The sequence below is a fragment of the Choloepus didactylus genome, chromosome 4 (assembly GCF_015220235.1).
Source record: "Choloepus didactylus isolate mChoDid1 chromosome 4, mChoDid1.pri, whole genome shotgun sequence".
Classification (NCBI taxonomy): Eukaryota; Metazoa; Chordata; class Mammalia; order Pilosa; family Megalonychidae; genus Choloepus; species Choloepus didactylus.
The window spans coordinates 111360823-111379615 of NC_051310.1; the positions used below are offsets into that span (position 1 = coordinate 111360823).

General features: G+C 37.3%; 1 protein-coding gene and 1 pseudogene across 16 annotated transcripts in view; both read right to left on the bottom strand.

Annotated features, from left to right (window-relative positions):
- Positions 1-18793, bottom strand: part of IQCH (IQ motif containing H) — a 301965-nt gene that overhangs the window by 182256 nt on the left and 100916 nt on the right. The gene's annotated exons all lie outside the window — the stretch shown is intronic.
- LOC119530904 overlaps positions 5342-18793 on the bottom strand; it is a 43889-nt pseudogene continuing 30437 nt past the window's right edge.

Consider the following 18793-nt stretch of genomic DNA (forward strand, 5'->3'; position numbering starts at 1 on the left):
ATTTAATTAAAAAATAGATTGGGATGACGAATGCACAACTATATGATGGTACTGTGAACAGCTGATTGTACACCATGATTGATTGTAGGGTATGCAAGTACATCTCAATAAAAATGCAAGGAAGAAAAAAAAGCAAATGCATGAAGATTTCCCCCAAGGTGAGTAGCCTTATGTGGGTGGAGTAGGGTAGGTTGGGATTAATGCAAAGTTAAAAAGCCAGCTTTATGAATGTGCTGACTGCCTAAGAGAATTCTAATATCATCTGCTTCTGGTTTCTCCTTCATGTCATGCTTTATATTATATTTTGCTTTGGAACCATATTCTGTGGTTTGTATAATATATAACAAATATAATAGAATCATATTATAAATAGAATAATTTCCCTTACATCTGGTACTTCATTACTATTTCCAAAACTAAATTCTAATTTAGAACTTTATTATTTTATGCCTAAACCTTCTACAATAGATTAATTTTTTGGAAATTTCAAAAATACAGAAAATCTTAAAGAAGAAAACAGCAATCTTATTCCCATCAGCCAGAATTAACCACTGTTAATAAATTAATATATTTACTTCCTGTGTTTTCAAATAGAAAAAACATTCTATTTTATTATTTTAGTAAAAATGACATGTGCTCATTATAAAGATTTCAAGCAATGCAGAAAACACAAAGATGAAAGTTTAAGAAATCATGCCAAGTATATTTAGGTAATCCACCATCCCTGACATCTTTGGAATGATTGATATATAGTTTTATTTTTTAAAAAAGGATTATATTACATTATTAAATTCAATTTTACATGAATTTAATAGGAGGAAAAAGGTTGAATTAAAGCCAACAAATTATTAAAACTCAAATGAATCTTCACCACAAGATTCATAAGTAAAAAAAAAAAATTCCTTTGCAGGGATTGGTAATTTTTTCTTAAAGACCAGATAGTAAATATTTTAGACTTTACAAGCTCTGTTTAAGTCTGTCACTGTAGCTTGAAAACAGCCATGGACAATAAGTAAACAAATAGTTATAGTGTGTTCCAGTGAAATTTTATTTACAAAAACAAGTGGCCACATTCAATAGGTGAATTCCCTGCCCTCCCGCCTATGTGGGACATGACTCCCAGGGGTGTAAATGTCCCTGGCAATGCAGGACATGACTCCCGCGGATGAGCCTGGACCCGGCAGCGTGGGATTGAGAAAATCTTCCTGACCAAAAGGGGGATGCGAAATGAAACAAAATAAAGTTTCAGTGGCCAAGAGATCTCAAATGGAGTCAAGAGATCACTCTGAAGGGCACTCTTATGCACTATACAGATACCCCTTTTCAGGTTTTAGTGCATTGGAATAGCTAGAAGGAAATACCTAAAACTGTCAAACTGCAACCTTAGTAGCCTTGATTCTTGAAGACAATTGTATAACTACGTAGCTTACATGGTGTGACAGTGTGACTGTGAAAACCTTGTGGCTCACACTCCCTTTATCCAGAGTATGGATGGATGAGTAGATAAATGGGGACAAAAACTAAATGAAAAATAGGGTGGGATGGGGGTGGTGGTGGTGGTGGAATGATTTGGGTTTTCTTTTTTCTTTTTCTTTTTTATTCTTATTTTCATTCTTTTTGGAGTAATGAAATGTTCAAAAATTGATTGTGGTGATGAATGCACAACTATATGATGGAACTGTGAAGAGTTGACTGTACACATGGATGACTGTATGATATGTGAATATATCTCAATAAAACTGAATTAATAAACAAACAAGTGGCCAGCCCACAGGTAGTGTTTGCGACCCCTGCTCTATAGTTAAATAAAGGTGATTATGAAAAAATATTTAGATTTTTTTACCACATGTTTTTATTTTATCTTAGATAGTATATCCCAGCTTCAAAAGATGAGAATACCATAAATTTCTTGCCACCCTGATCTTCTCTCCTTCACCTCCCAATTTTTATTATACTATTAATTTTAATTGTCCAGATTTATATTCACATTCTGATATGAAACCATAATTTCTATGATTGTTTAGTATTAGTTCTACATGTAAATGGATTCAATGCTAACAGTTCTTTTGTCATGGCTTATCTATGCTTGAATTCTATAATGTGATTGACCTCTTAATTGATCAACTTTCATTATCAAGCAGTTCTTTTCAACAAGTGTTCATGAGTAACTTCCTTGTGCCTTTATACTTGAATTACATCTAGGGTCATCCTTTTTTTCCCTCAAAACATTGCAGACACTGCATCATTATTGTCTACAATAAATATTTCTGTGACATCTGAAGCCAGTCTGATTTTTCCCTCTTGTAGCTGATTTGCTTTCTTTCTGCATGGATGTCTGAAGCATTCTTTGTCTCTAAGTTCAAGTATTTAACTAGGAGATACCTCTACAATAAATATTCTAAATCAAATTTCCCCCAGGATTCAGTTGTTTTCTTTCCATCTGCAGATTCAGTTCTTCCTTCACTTTGGGATTTACACTGTATCATTGAATACATCTTCTCTTCCATTTGCAGGTTACTCTGTTTTACAGATGCCAAGTATCCTTAAATGTACCAAGTGTCCTTAAATGCTGGATCATCTTTATCCTTCATATTGTGGTACCTAACTATTCATTCTTCCCTAGTTCCTTTTAAAATAGAACACCCTAAGTTTTAGCTGAGCATACACCTATCCAGTTACAGACTCTATTTCTCAGCTTTCCTGTGGCTAAATGTGGACATGTGACCAAATTCAGGCCAACTGGGTATGAGCAGAAGAACCTCTAGTCATCTCTTTAAAGTACTTGCCCTGAACTATCTTTATCCTTCCTGTGGGCTAAAATGTGGGTATGGAGAGGAGACAGCTTCAACCCACTGCAATGAGAATGTCCTCCAACCACTGGAATGAGATGATGGAGCATGAAGATAGAAAGTAACCAAATCTTGGATGATCCTGGCAGCCTTGGACTTCTTACCTAAGGATGCCCAATGTCACCACTGTTATTGAACATTGCACTGGAAGTTCTAGCTAGAGCAATTAGGCAAGAGAAGGGCATCCAAATTGGAAAGGAAGAAGTGAAACTTTCCCTATTGGCAAATGACATGATTCTATATAAAGAGAATCCTCAAAAATCCACAACAAAGCTATGAGAACTAATAAATGAATACCAAAAAGTGGCAGAATACAAGATCAATATCCCAAAATCACTCGTGTTTCTATATGCTAATAATGAGCAATCTGAAGAAGAAATCAAGGCAAAAAATTCTATTTACAATAGCAACTAAAAGAATCAAATATCTAGGAATAAATCTAACCAAGGATGCCAAGGATCTGTACACAGAGAGCTACAAAACATTGGTAAGAGAAATAAAAGATCTAAACAAATGGAAGGACATTCCATGTTCATGGATTGGAAGACTAAATTTTGTTAAGATGTCAATTCTATCCAAAGCAATTTACAGATTCAAAATTCCAACAGCCTTCTTTGCAGAAATGGAAAAGCCAATCATCAAATTTCTATGAAAGGATTAGGGGCTCTGAATAGCTAAAGCCATCTTGAAAAAGAAGAACAAAGTTAGAGGATTGGCATTTCCTGATCTTAAACTTATTACAAAGCCCCAGTAATCAAACAGTATGGTACTGGCACAAGGACATGTGGTCCAATATAGATCATCATATTCTGAACTGAGTGCAGAAATAAACTCTCATATTTATGGCCAACTGATTTTTGATACAAGTGCCAAGTGCACTCAATTGGGAAAGAACGGTTTCTTCAATAAATGGTGCTGGGAAAACTGGATGCCCAAATGCAAAAGAATGAAAGTGGACTCATATCTCATACTATATACAAAAATCAATTCAAAATGAATCAAAGACCTAAATATAAGAATTCAGAACTATAAAACTCCTGGGAGAAAACAAAGGGGGAGCATCCTCAGGACTTTATGCTAGGCAATGTTTTCTTAGACTTTACAGCCAAAGCACAAGCAACAAAAACAAAAATTAGATAAATGGGACTTCATTGAAATTAAAAACGTTTGTGTATCAGAGGACTTCATGAAAGTAAAAAGACAACCTACATGATGGGAAAAAAATGTTGGAACCCACATATCCAATAAGGGTTTAATATTCAGAATATATCAAGAAACCTACACTCAACAACAAAAAGACAAACAACCCAATTTAAAAAATGGTCAAATGACTTGGACATTTCTCCCAAGAAGATATACAAATGGCCAAAAAGCTCATAAAAGATGCTCAACATTATTAGCCATTATGGGAATGCAAAATCAAAGCCAGAATGAGATACTGCCTCACACCCACTAGACTGGTTACTATTAAAAAAATGGAAAATTACATTGTTGGAGAAGATGTGGAGAAGTAGGAACAATTATTCAATGTTGGTGGAATGTTAAATGGTACAGCTGCTGTGGAAGACAATTTGGTAGTTCCTCAGAAAGCTAAGTATAGAATTACCATATAACCCAGCAATACCTCTACTAGGTACATACCCAAAAGAATTGAAAGCAGAGACTCTAACAGATATTTTCACACTGATGTTCATAGTTGCATTATTCACAATAGCCAAAAGAGGGAAGCAACCCAAGTACTCATCAACTGATGAATGGCTAAACAAAATGTGGTATATACATACTGGAATATTATTCAGCCTTAAAAAGGAATGAAGTCCTGATACATAAGCAAAATGGATGAACCTTGAAGATAGCATGTTGAGTGAAATAAGCAAGACAAAAAAGGGCAAACATTATATTATCTCATTGATATGAAACAATTAGAATAAGCAAATTCACATAGTCAGAAACTAGAATATAGGTTACCAGGGGTCAGAGTGTGTGTAGGGAATGGGGAGTTAATGCTTAAATTGTACAGAGTTTCTATTTGGAGTGATGGAAGAATATTGGTAATGGATGGTGGTGATGCTAGCACAACACTGTGAATGTAATTAACATCACTGAATTATATATTGGAAAGTGCTTTAAAGAGGAAATTTTAGGTTGTATATATGTTACTGGAATAAAAATTAAAAAAAAACAAACAAACCATACAACGCAGTGAACCTTTATGTAAACTATGGACTATAGTTAATAGTACAATTATATAATATTGTTTCATCTGTTGTAACAAATGTACTACATTAAAGCAAGGTGTTAATAACAGGATGGTATACAGGAGCTCTGTATTTTATGCATGATTTTCCCATAAACCTACAACTTCTCTAATGAAAACAACATTTTTTTTTTTTTGGTACAGGATTAAAATACTACCTTTTTTTTAATGTCCTTGTTTCAAACTAATAAATACAAAAACAATACAAAAATATACACCACTTGATAAGACTGCACTACAGATGATCAGAAAGGTAAATCTCACTTTCATACGTATGCAGGTAGGTCTCTAATGACAGAATCTCTGAATAACTGCATCTGGTCTTTCGGAAGAAATCCAGACTGGTGATTAGTTCAATGTCCTGCACCCAAGCTGTGTGCATTTTTATGAGTTCTTCTACCCATTTCGACTCATCCTCTGAGCTACTGCAGCTCTCCTCAGGTCGGTGGGGAAGGATGAATGAAGAGACAGAGAGGTGACCATCACACTTGTCAGCAGGCTGCGTGAAATCCAGGCAGCTGGTGATGATGCTGTAGTAGTGAGTGGAAACAGGAATAGAAGTGCCTTCCACATATTGTTTGATATTTCCTGTGTGTCATGTAAGCCATCGCAGTCATAGTGATTCAAAAATTGGTCCACTTATCACATTAACTCCATTTCTTTCCAAAGCACATTTCTTCACCAATACCCTTTGGAAATAATTCCAGATACATGTGAAAGGAGGATACATTGGAACCATGTTGGTTATAAGGAATGCATCATATTTAGCTTCTGGTGAAGACCTCAGATAAGGAGGAAAGAGGAATCCACAGGACATCTGTTTGTCATTTTTGTAGACCAAACAGCGCTAACTGAAAAGCGGAGACACAGACATCAGATAGGACACAGCAGTGAGGTGTTCAGGAATGCCTGAGACTTTGGCCTGTTTGGAAACTGTATGATGTCCAGAGTGGCATTAGGAATACTTCACTATAGCCACTTTCAAAATCAGTGTGATATATGGTATCATATCTATTCAATAAAGCACTGCAGGTTGTCCATAGAGGAGGTGTCTCTCTTCTGTACACCCTTTTAGAGGAAGGCATTTGTTGAGTCCATCCAATTTGCTCTTATCATCATAGGTGCAGCCCAGATAAAAATCAGACTGAAGGAAAGTAATCCCTGGATAATTGGGTCTGGTCACTTCGTCTGGCACGGTTGGCCTGACGGTATTAGTACGTAGGAGATGATTCAAACTTCCATGGGTCCCGTTATTAGGAGCTGGCTTCAATCCTAGGAGATCACACATAACATTGTAAAGTTATATGTTTTCAAATGGAGGCACTTTAGCCTTGTACTTAAATGTTGGGCCATAACCTACAAAAGACAATCTGCATGCTGGTGACCTTGTTATCAAATCCATAGTCTCCCTGGAATAAACATTTTCCTGATGGTTTCTTATAAACATCCATGGGTTTCCTTGCGATGTGCCATCTGTGCTCCACCAACAGATGAATGTCTTCAATTATTCTGTTGTTAGCATAGTGCAAACGTTTGGGAAGGTACTGCTTCATATAAGCCTTAAAGTGCTTATCTGGCTTTTTACACATGAGATTAACGATGATGGATTTTGGGTCATATTTAGCATTATTGCTAAACTTGGATTGAATTCTTCCTAGAGCTCCAGGCACTAAAAAAATATCATCCACATTGGTCAAGTAATTGCTCAAGAACTCAGTTCTATCAAACGTGACATATTCCATTCCATGGTCTCCAACAAAGGTGACATTTACACAGCATTGCAGATTTAATTGTTTCAGTCCATCCATTAATTGCCCCACAATCTTGTCAATTTCCCTCAGGGGATTTGTCACCTCAGGGCCACAAGGGCCGTATTTGTGTCCAGACAAATCAGGTTGTTCGGAATAGAAGGCATAGACTGAGGGCCTCTCGTCGTCTGGGAGGGTGAGCCACGGCAGTATGGTTAATATTCTCTGCTCATGAGGGATCACAACAGACCAGAAGAACATCCCAGGTTTCACACCTTGCTTGGCCACTGCAATCCATCGTGATTGACCTCCCCACCATCTGTGCTTGAATTTCTTTTGCCCTCAAAGACGGAAAGTGGCATCAAATACAGGACCATACATTGAATTGCCAACAATTCCATGTGATTCTTGACAGAGTCCAGTGGCCAATGTGTATAGGTTCGGAAGGTTTTTGTTGGGTACACAGGCCTCATGTAGGGAGAGTGAGTGCCACAAGACCTCAGTTTTTCAATGTTTGGCATGACCTTGCTGCCTTTCTTCATGTAGGACACCTGGAACCATCCACCAAGAAGATGATTAATGGAGGGTGAATAAACCCTGCAGGGCATTCTGGAGCTTTTATTTCCTCACAGTCATCATCTACCCAATGTGACTCTCCTTTGCAAACCACTTGGTAATTAGTGCAGCAGTCTCCCTTGGACAAGAGTCCTCTGAGCAATGACAGGCATTTTCTTCATTTCTTACTTCTCCACATCTGTCCTTAGTATACTCCCAGCCATGAGCTGTCTTCAAACAATGCTCATCAAAGTCATGGCAGCAACTGCTATAGCTCTTACACAAGTTGTCACACCTACAATCAGGGGTTCAAGCTCTTGAAGTTCAAAGCATCTGCCCCTGCAAGATCCAGAGGTGGTGATCTAGGTGGAGTCTGATAACACCGTAGGAGGGCCTTCATCATATCCTTCAGCCCTCTTAATTCGAATTGCTGTGTATCCTAAGCAGATACTGACTCCAATGGCAAACATGAACAGCGATATTACCTGATGTGACTGGAAAGAGCTGTCCCTTGCTATCCCAGAGGATTCTTGGAAAGTCTCTTGCAGTGTGTTCTCATTCCCTACACTAAATGCACTCTAAAAAAAAACATTTTAAAAGAGATAAAGCAATCAACAGAAACAGACTCCAAGATGGACCATGATTGGAACTAGCAGATAAAGAGTTTAAAGAATGCTCTTATAAATATGTTACAAGAACATAAAGGAACATATTATCATAATGAGTAAGATGGAAAATCTTGGCAGAGAAATGAAAACTATCAAAAAGAATCACATAGAAAGCCTAGAACTGGAATGGAAAATATCTGTAAAGAAAAATTCATTGGATATATTTGATAGCAGATTGGAGTAGGAAGAAGACAGAATTAGTGAATGTGAAGAGAGACAAAAAGATATTACACAATCTGAAAGACGGAAAGGAAAAAAATTTTTTTTGTAAAAAAAAAAAAAAGATCCTGAGTGACCTTTGGGACAATGTCATGCTGCATAATTTGTATGTAGTTTAAGTTCCAGAAGGAGAAGAGAGAAAGAATTGTGGAGAAAATTATTAAAAGAAGTAATGGCAAAAATGTTTCTCAGTTTGGTGAAAAACATAAGCTTACAAATGTAAGAAGCTCAGTGGATAAACACAAAGGATAAACAAGAAGAAAACCATTTCTAGGCACATGATAATTAAACTGCTAGAAACCAAAGACAAGGAGAAAATCTTGAAAAGTGGCCAGAAAAAGAAATGACCCATTTTTTTCAGGGGATCAATGATACAAATGATGGGTGACATCTCATCAGACACAACTGAAGCACTGAAGAAGAAAAATCCTTGGTAATCCAGAATCCTTTATCCAGTGAAAATATCTTTCAACAATGAAGGCAAAATAAAGACACTTTTTGGACAAATGAAGACTGATTGGGCCACCAGTAGACCTGAGCTACCAGAAATGCTTAAAGGAAGTTCTTCAGGCTGATGGAAAATGACATAAGATGGAAACTCAGGTCTACATAGTAAACATAAAAGGTTATATATATTTTCTTCCCTTAATTTCTCTAGAAGACAATTGTCTGTTTACAGAAAAAAATTATGTCATATTGTACAGTTTATAATTATGTAATGTATATGATATCGATAGCACAAAGGATTGGGGAGGTAAACGGAATTCTACAAGTTTCTTATATATTATGTGAACTGGTACAATATAACTTTAACAATACTGTAAGTTAAAGAAGCATATTATAATCCCAAGAGTGACTTCTAAAAATAATACAAAGAAATATAGTTAAAAAGCCAAGGGGAATCTTGACCTGAATGATAATGAAAATGCAACATTTCAGAATTTGTGGGATGCAGTTGAAACACTGCTTAGGGGGAAATTTAATAGGTTTCATTATTTATATTATAAAGAAAAAAGGCTTAAAATCAGTGATCTAAGTTTCTACCTTAAAAACCTTAAAAAAAAAAAGAGTAAAATAAGCCCAGAACAAGTAGAAGGGAATAAAAAGAAGAGAAATCAATGAAACAGAAAACAAATAATAGGTAAAAATTAATTATGCCAATTGTTGGTTTCTAGAAAAGATTAATAAAATTGATAAATCCCAGCAAGAGTGATCAAGAAATAAGAGAGAAAAATAAAAGAAGGCACCTGTTTACATTTTTCACAGACATTAAAAAGATAGTAAGGGAGTATTTTGACAACTTTGTGCCAATAAATTCGGCAAATTAGGTGAAATGGGCAAATTAATTGAAACACATACCCTACCAAAACTGACAGAAGGTGAAAAAGCAAATGTGAATAGCCCTACATCTCTTAAATAACATGGCTATTGCATAAAGGAAAATCATGCATAAATCAATAAATATGTGGTACTAGAAATAAAAACAGAAATGGATTTCCAAAAAGAAAGGCAAATATAAAATCTTTGGAAATCTCATTACATAGAGAAATAAATTTAAAAGGCAGGATTGGAAAACAATAAGATAGAAATGTTCTAGCTATTCAGTTTTCAGATATTCAGCACTCTTAACAGCACAGAATAAATATGAACATGGAACTTCTATGAGTGAGTAGAAATGAAAACTCCGTGAAATGGGATTCATTGATTTCACCACCTGGAGAAAAACACATTTCCACTGTCTATTTCTAATAAAAGTCAAACCACACTATTGTCAAAGTCCAGAGGACAAAAAGGGCTTCAGGAAAAGCGAGAAGACCACTCTTCTCCTCCCCAAAAAGGCATATGTGGGGTCATAGTTTTCAGTGTGGTGGGGACTTAGGATGATAAAAGGATGATGAAGGGCAGAAATGAGAATGGAGGTTATGAACAGAGACACAAAGAATGTGTTGAACAGAGACATGGTAATGAAGGAGACTCCAGAAGGTATACTATTGTACTATGTTGAACATATAACAGTCTGAGGTGTCACCATCTGCATACCTCAACAAGCCCTGTACAGCACATCATACAAAAAAGTGGTATTTGTTTTGATGCCTCCAAGTCTACAAGAAAATATTAAATTCAGTAAAATATGACTAAGAAAGGAAACTATGTATTATAGTCTGGAAATTTTTCCATTAAAAATAGTTCAAATAAAATCCAGCACTTAAGCAAAATTCCCCAAAGTATATAGTTCTGTGGGCTACTCTGCAGAAAGGGTCCTGAACAAGTTTGGAAAACAATGCTAACTGCACTTCCTCCCTCCTAAAAATTCATGATCCACATCTCTGCCTGTTAGGGACTCCAGGTGACCTGACAGTACAAAAATCTGACTTTAACCTTGTGTTTCCTGATTTTATGGGACCACAAAACTCTCCTTTCATGGAATATCTATTAACATTCCCAGGAACCAGTATTCTTTGGAATGCATTTTGGAAAAAAATGAATCAAAGGATTAATACATAGCTAACAACTACACTGTCATAATTTATTAATATTAGACAATTCTTTAAAATTAAAGGGTATGTGATACCTTGATTTTATATATAACCTTTTTTCAAAGGAGTCTGAAACACACTGGACTTTTCTGATGGATTCAGACTGAGAAATAAGATTCTAATGATTGCTTGTTGCTATTTTTTTTTTCTATATTGAATAGCATTTAGTTGTGACATTTCAATAGAAATTTTAATCTGGAAAAGTAATCACTAGAGAATAATAAAGTACTGACCATTAACTTACATAACTATTACATCTAATGGAAAAAAATGACCAAGTTGCTTATTTTTGTGATTTTGATGTATTGGTAAACAGTATGCTACATTACCACTCAAACACTGCCACGTGATATGGAAAGGAGATTAGCAACTCGCATACCTCTGCAAACTACATAATTTTTCTTATAGTAAACTTCAGGCAATACATCACAAATTGATTCTGAGACAGAATCTATGGTGTTAACATTTACTAGGGATCACATGAGTGGAAATGAAGTTAAATGGCAGGCCTTTCAGTTGAGAACTAAGAAAGACTTTGTAAATGAACTTATTTTGTCATTTATTATACTTATTTTTGCTATTGTGATTTTTGCCCTTATTATAGAACAGTATGCCAGTCTCTAGGCACTTTTGTTTAAATACTGGCTGGGGTCATCAGTGAAATGAAGTTTGGTCCTCATTTACCTCATACCAGCAATTGGGTTGGCACACAGCTGCAGAACTGCTGCGGCTCTTTTTATTTAATTTGGCATCCCTTCCTAAGCAGTATTGAGACTTTTACTTCAATGACTCCACTGGGTTTTGCCATAATTTCTATGCTGTATCAGTAAAGCCTGAGAAAGAGATGCTTAAGCAAACCTGAAAGGAGGCTAGGAGTGCTTACAGTCCAGGTATTTTTGCTTAAGTCAATGAAGGAATTAGCCTCAAACACTAAGTCCATTTTAAAAATACAATAAAAATTTTTGGTAATGAATGGTAATGATAGTAGTACAATATTGCGAATGTAGTTGACACCACTGAATTGTATATTTGAAAGTGTTCAAAATGGCACATTTTATGTTATGTTACATTAATAAAAAAATTTTTAAATACATTAACTCATTTAATAAAGAAACTCTGATTTGTAGGGAATATTAGATCATCTTATTAATAGGTATGTGTATGTGTAGAATAGTTTGATCTTTTTGTACAATTTCTCTTGGAATAACTTTCTTTGAGTCCAAATCAGATTTTTGAAAGAAAAAAAAATAGATCCCAATTCTTTTAGAGCCACGTATTAATTATATGATTTGTTCACCAACAATCTCTGACATGCTCTGAGTATTAAAAGCAATTATAAGGAAAAGTGACTAGGACAGGGTCAGGTACACAATAGGCAATCAATGAATGTTGTTTTGAATGCATAAATGGAAAATGAAAAATATTAAGATCTTCTGTGAAGGGAGGAGGATAGTAATTCTTAAAACCAAGTCCAAGGCGATTTGGGTGTTCTTTTTTTACTCTTATTGTTTTTTATTCTCATTTTCACCTTTTCTGGTACAAGGAAAATGTTCAAAAAATAGATCAGGGTGATGAATGAACAACTATATGATGCTAATGTGAACAATTGATTGTACACTTTGGATGATTGTATGGTATGTGAATACATCTCAATAAAATTGAATTAAAAAAAAAAAAAAAAAAAAAACCAAGTCCAAGGGACTAGACACTCCCAGACCTCTTCATTTCTCTACAGAAATCTTCCTCTTCATTCCATTAGATTATATTAAATTAATCACGTATTAAGCACCTGCTCTGCATAAGGCACTTTTTTAGGCACCACAGGGGAGGTCTAGCAATGGAAACAAACAAAATTCCTTCCAATTCAAGGCAAAGAATGTCAATTCTTTAAAAGCATGCTGAGGATTCTGGGAAGATTGCGGCATAGAAAGAAGTGGAAGACTTAGTCTCCCCCAGAACAATTCATAAATGAACAAAAAACCAGTAAACAACTTGGAATGGTAGTGGGGAGACAAACGTGATTATACACTCAACATCCACAGGCATGAATTGGGAGGAATGCCCGAGATCACAGCATAAAATCTGTAAGTAAAATTGCGGACCCGCGCTGAGAGCCGAGAACCTAGAGCCGGGAGCCCCTCCCTCATGGAAGCCACGCCGTGCACTTTCTCACCCAGCTCCAAGTGAGGTTTTAATAATAACTGCTCAATACAGACAGCAAATCCTCAACAAGCAGACAGAGGCTTTTGGTGACAACTGACCTTGGGAGAATCGGGGGAAATATTCTGCCTCTCACTCTCTCTCTGTGGAGAAAACCTCAGCTGCGATCAGCCCACAAGGCGTTGCAGTAAAGACAGCCTCACACATTCTGCATTCTGAAACGAGCTGAGAGCCCCGCGGCACAGCCAAGTGGCCCACGGCTTCCCTAGAGGGACGGCGCACACTGATGACGTAGCATGGCATCCCCCTTGGCTGAGGGAGGATCGCGGCTGGGAGGGGGGATCCACTCGGAGAACCCAGGGGCACTACGCCAAGTCCGGTGGTTTATGGGACACCAAGAGAGAGCTGCCCTTCCTCCCTGGCCACCCATGTGCACGCCCCACATTCAGGGCAGGCGACTCCAGTGGCGCGCCCAGGCTGAGCTCTCCAACTGAACACACAAGAATCATTTCCCCACACTATGTGGGCAAAAAGGTTGAGAACTGACTGGAGGGATCTGGGTGGCTCACAGACGCCATCTGCTGGTTAGTTAGAGAAAGTGTACGTCACCAAACTGTGTCTCTGAAAAATTAGTTTGATATCCTTTTTTTTTTGATACAGCTTGAAAGAACCCTATCAAGCAAAACAAATGCCAAGAGGCCAAAAAACAACAGAAAATCTTAATGCATATGATAAAACCAGATGATATGGAGAATCCAGCTCCAAACACACAAATCAAGATTTTGGAAGAAACATTATACCTCGCAAAATTAATTAACGAACTACAATCAAAGAACGAAAACATGGCAAAGGATTTAAAGGACATCAAGAGGACCATGGCCCAGGATATAAGTGCCATAAAGAAGACCCTAGAAGAGCATAAAGAACACACTGCAAGAGTAAATAAAAAAATAGAAGATCTTATGGAAATAAAAGAAACTGTTGGCCAAATTAAAAAGACTCTGGATATTCACAATACAAGACTAGAGGAAGCTGAACAACATCTCAGTGTCCTAGAAATCCACAGAACAGAAAATGAAAGAACAAAAGAAAGAATGGAGAAAAAAATGAAAAAATTGCAATGGATCTCAGGGATACGATAGATAAAATAAAACGTCCAAACTTAAGACTCATTGGTGTCCCAGAAGGGGAAGAGAAGGATAAAGGTCTAGAAAGAGTATTCAAAGAAATTGTTGGGGAAAACTTCCCCAACCTTCTACACAATATAAACACACAAAGCATAAATGCCCAGCAAATTCCAAATAGAATAAATCCAAATAAACCTACCCCAAGACATATTCTGATCAGACTGTCAAATACTGAAGAGAAGGAGCAAGTTCTGAAAGCAGCAAGAGAAAAGCAATTCACCACATACAAAGGAAACAATATAAGACTAAGTAGTGACTATTCAGTGGCCCCTATGGAGGTGAGAAGGCAGTGGCATGACATACTTAAAATTCTGAGAGAGAAAAATTTCCAACCAAGAATACTTTATCCAGCAAAACTCTCCTTCAAATTTGAGGGAGAGCTTAAATTTTTCACAGACAAACAAATGCTGAGAGACTTTGCCAATAAAAGACCTGCCCTACTTCAGATTCTAAAGGAAGCCCTACCAACAGAGAGACAAAGAAAGGAGAAAGAGATATAGAAAATTTTAACAGACATATATAGTACCTTACATCCCAAATCACCAGGACACTCATTTTTCTCTAGTGATCACAGATCTTTCTCCAGAAGGGACCATAAGCTGGGACATAAAACAAGCCTCAAGAAATTAAAAAAAAAAAAAAATTGAATATACTCAAAGAACTTCTCCAAACACAATGGAATACAAATAGAAGTCAATAATTTTTGAACTATAACTCCACTATTTACTTCCTACATGATAAAAAATACACAAACTCTAAGGACAAATCAATGGTTCTGAACTCAATGTAAAATATGTAATTTTAGACAACTATATAAAGGTGGGGGAATGGAGTATAGGAACATAGTTTATGTGCCCTATTGAAGTGAAGGTGGTATCAAAGAAAAACAAGATTGATAGGGATTTAAGAGGTTAATTTTAAGCCCCACAGTAAACACAAAGAAACTATCAGAGAATATAACCATAGAGATGAAAAGTAGAGTTTGGGTTAAGAGAAATGGGGGAAGGGGCAATGGGAAGTTAAGAAAGGAGTGTAGGGTTGCTGTTTGAGGTGAAGGGAAATTTATAGTAATGAATGGTGGGAAAGAGCACAACATCATTCTAAATGTGATTAATCCCACTAATGGAAGGCTAGGAAAGGGGTGGAATGGGAAGATTTAGGCTGTATATATGTTTCCACAATTGAAAAAAAGAAAAAAAAAAAAAGACGGTCTAGACGACAATTGAATGCTAAGGATGAACTTGGATGGGATTGGAGGGTGGAGGACAGGTGGCTCGAAGGGACACAGTTGAGACATAAGGAAAAGGAAATATAGAATCTAAGCATTGTATCATTGTTGAATCTCTTATACTTCTTAGCTGTGCTTAATGGAATTACATAAAACAATGTTCTTGTTCCTGGGAAGTACATACATGAATTATAGTGTATGTTAAAGGATGTGTGAAGCTAACTCTCATATATTCAGAAGACAGAGAAATATATGATGGATGATAGATAGGGAAGGAGGGAGGGAAAGAAATAGTGATGTAACAGCATGTTAAAGTTGGTGGATTGAACTATTGGGGGAGGGGGGTCAGGGTATGATGGAATTCTGTATATGGGGCTAGTATTGTTGTTTGTTTTTTTTTTTTTAATAATGTTTTCTTTCTTGTTTTTTTTTCATTTTTATTGAGATTGTTCAGATACCATACAATTATCCAAAGATCCAAAGTGTACAATCACTTGCCCCCGGGTACCCTCATACAGCTGTGCATCCATCACACTTAATTTTTGTTCAATTTTTAGAAACTTTTCATTACTCCAGACAAGAAATAAAGTGAAAGATGAAAAAAGAAAAAAAGAAAAGGAAACTCTAAACCTCCCCATCCCTAACCAACCCCCCTCAATTGTTGACTCCTAGTATTGATATAGTACGTTTGTTACTGTTTATGAAAAAATGTTGAAATACTACTAACTGTAGTATATAGTTTGTGATAGGTATATAGTTCTTCCCTATATGCCCCTCTATTATTAACTTCTAATTGTATTGTCATACATTTGTTCTGGTTCGTGAAGTGATTTCTAGTATTTGTACAGTTGATCATGGACATTGCCCACCATAGGATTCAGTTTATACATTTCCATCTTTTGACCTCCAACTTTCCTTCTGGTGACATATATGACTCTGAGCTTCCCCTTTCCACCTTATTCACACACCATTCGGCACTGTTAGTTATTCTCACATCTTGCTACCAACACCCCTGTTCATTTCCAAACATTTAAGTTCATCCTAATTGAACATTCTGCTCATACTAAGCAAGAGCATCTACATTTCTTCCACAAGGCAGGAGGGAGAGTCAAAGAAGGTAGAGAGGCAAAAGAAAGAGGAAACAAAAAAATGACAGCTAGGAAGCAGCAAAAGGAAAAATAACCTTAAATCAAAGTAGAATAAAGAATCAGACAATACCGACCAATGTCAAGTGTCTAACATGCCTCCCCTATCCCCCCTCTTATCTGCATTCACCTTGGTATATCACCTTTGTTACATTAAAGGAAGTATAATACAATGATTCTATTAGTTACAGTCTCTAGTTTATGCTGTTTGCATCCCTTCCCCAATGCTCCCCATTTTTAACACCTTGCAAGGTTGACATGTGCTTGCTCTCCCTCGTAAAAGAAAATATTTGTACATTTTATCACAATTGTTGAATACTCTAGATTTCAAAGTTACACAGTCCCAGTTGTTATCTTTCCTCCTTTCTTGTGTCTCACATGCTCCCCATCTTCCTCTCTCAACCGTATTCATAGTTACCTTTGTTCAGTGTACTTACATTGTTGTGCTACCATCTCCCAAAATTGTGTTCCAAACCACACACTGCTGTCTTCTATCACCCTGTAGTGCTCCCTTTAGTATTTCCTGTAGGGCAGGTGTCTTGTTCACAAAGTCTCTCATTGTTTGTCGGAAAATATTTTGAGCTCTCCCTCATATTTGAAGGACAGCTTTGCTGGATACAGGATTCTTGGTTGGTGGTTTTTCTCTTTCAGTATCTTAAATATATCACACCACTTCCTTCTTGCCTCCATGGTTTCTGCTGAGAGATCCGCACATAGTCTTATTAAGCTTCCTTTGTATGTAATGGATTGCTTTTCTCTTGCTGCTTTCAGGATTCTCTCTTTGTCTTTGACATTTGATAATCTGATTATTAAGTGTCTTGGCGTAGGCCTATTCAGATCTCTTCTGTTTGGAGTACGTTGCGCTTCTTGGATTTGTAATTTTATGTCTTTCATAAGAGATGGGAAATTTTCATTAATTATTTCCTCTATTATTGCTTCTGCCCCCTTTCCCTTCTCTTCTCCTTCTGGGACACCAATGATACGTACATTATTGTACTTTGTTTCATCCTTGAGTTCCCGGAGACGTTGCTCATATTTTTTCATTCTTTTCTCCATCTGCTCCTTTGCGTGTAGGCTTTCAGGTGTTTTGTTCTCCAGTTCCTGAGTGTTTTCTTCTGCCTCTTGAGATCTGCTGTTGTATGTTTCCATTGTGTCTTTCATCTCTTGTGTTGTGCCTTTCATTTCCATAGATTCTACTAGTAGGTTTTCTGAACTTTTGATTTCTGCCGTATACATGTCCAGTGCTTCCTTTACAGCCTCTATCTCTTTTGCAATATCTTCTCTAAACTTTTTGAATTGATTTAGCATTAGTTGTTTAAATTCCTGTATCTCAGCTGAAGTGTACATTTGTTCCTTTGACTGGGCCATAACTTTGTTTTTCTTAGTGTAGGTTGTAATTTTCTGTTGTCTAGGCATGGTTTCCTTGGTTATCCAAATCAGGTTTTCCCAGACCAGAACAGGCTCAGGTCCCAGAGGGAAGAAATATTCAGTATCTGGTTTCCCTGAGGGTGTGTCTTAGAAAATTGCTCCACCCTTTGATGCCTCAGGTCACTGTGCTTTTCTGCCCAGCAGGTGATGCCTGTTAGCCTAATTCTTGACTGGTGTGAGGAGGTATGGCCGTGTTCCCCCAGGCTCTGGGGTCTGGTTCCGAATGGAAAGGGCCCCACCCCTTTCCTCCTAGAGAAGACAGACCCCTCAGGTGGAGGTCATTAGCATTTCAATGGTCTCGCTCTCTGCTTGTGCTGTCTCCACCCTTCCCGGAGTCACAGCCCTGGAAACTGAAAATGACTGGGGCTTTCTCCACTGAGCCAAAAAAGAAACAGATAGTCCCCTTCAGACCCGGTCCAAGGCGACCCTCCTGCTCTCCCAGGTCAGTCGTCACCGAAAGCCTCTGTCTGTTTTTTTGGGGCTGCGTACCTGTAGTGAGCAGTTCACACTCGCTACTTAAAACCCCAGTTGGAGCTCAGCTGAGCTGTATTCGCTTGCTGGGAGAGAGCTTCTCTGTGGCACCACGCGGCTCTGCAGCTTGGGCTATGGGGGAGGGGGTCTCCCGACCTGGTTCCGCAGGTTTTACTTACAGATTTTATGCTGTGTTCTCGGGCATTCCTCCCAATTCAGGTTGGTGTATGATGAATGGATGGTCTCGTTTGTCCCCCCGCAGTTATTCTGGATTATTTACTAGTTGTTTCTGGTTTTCTGTAGTTGTTCCAGGGGAACTAGTTAGCTTCCACTCCTCTCTA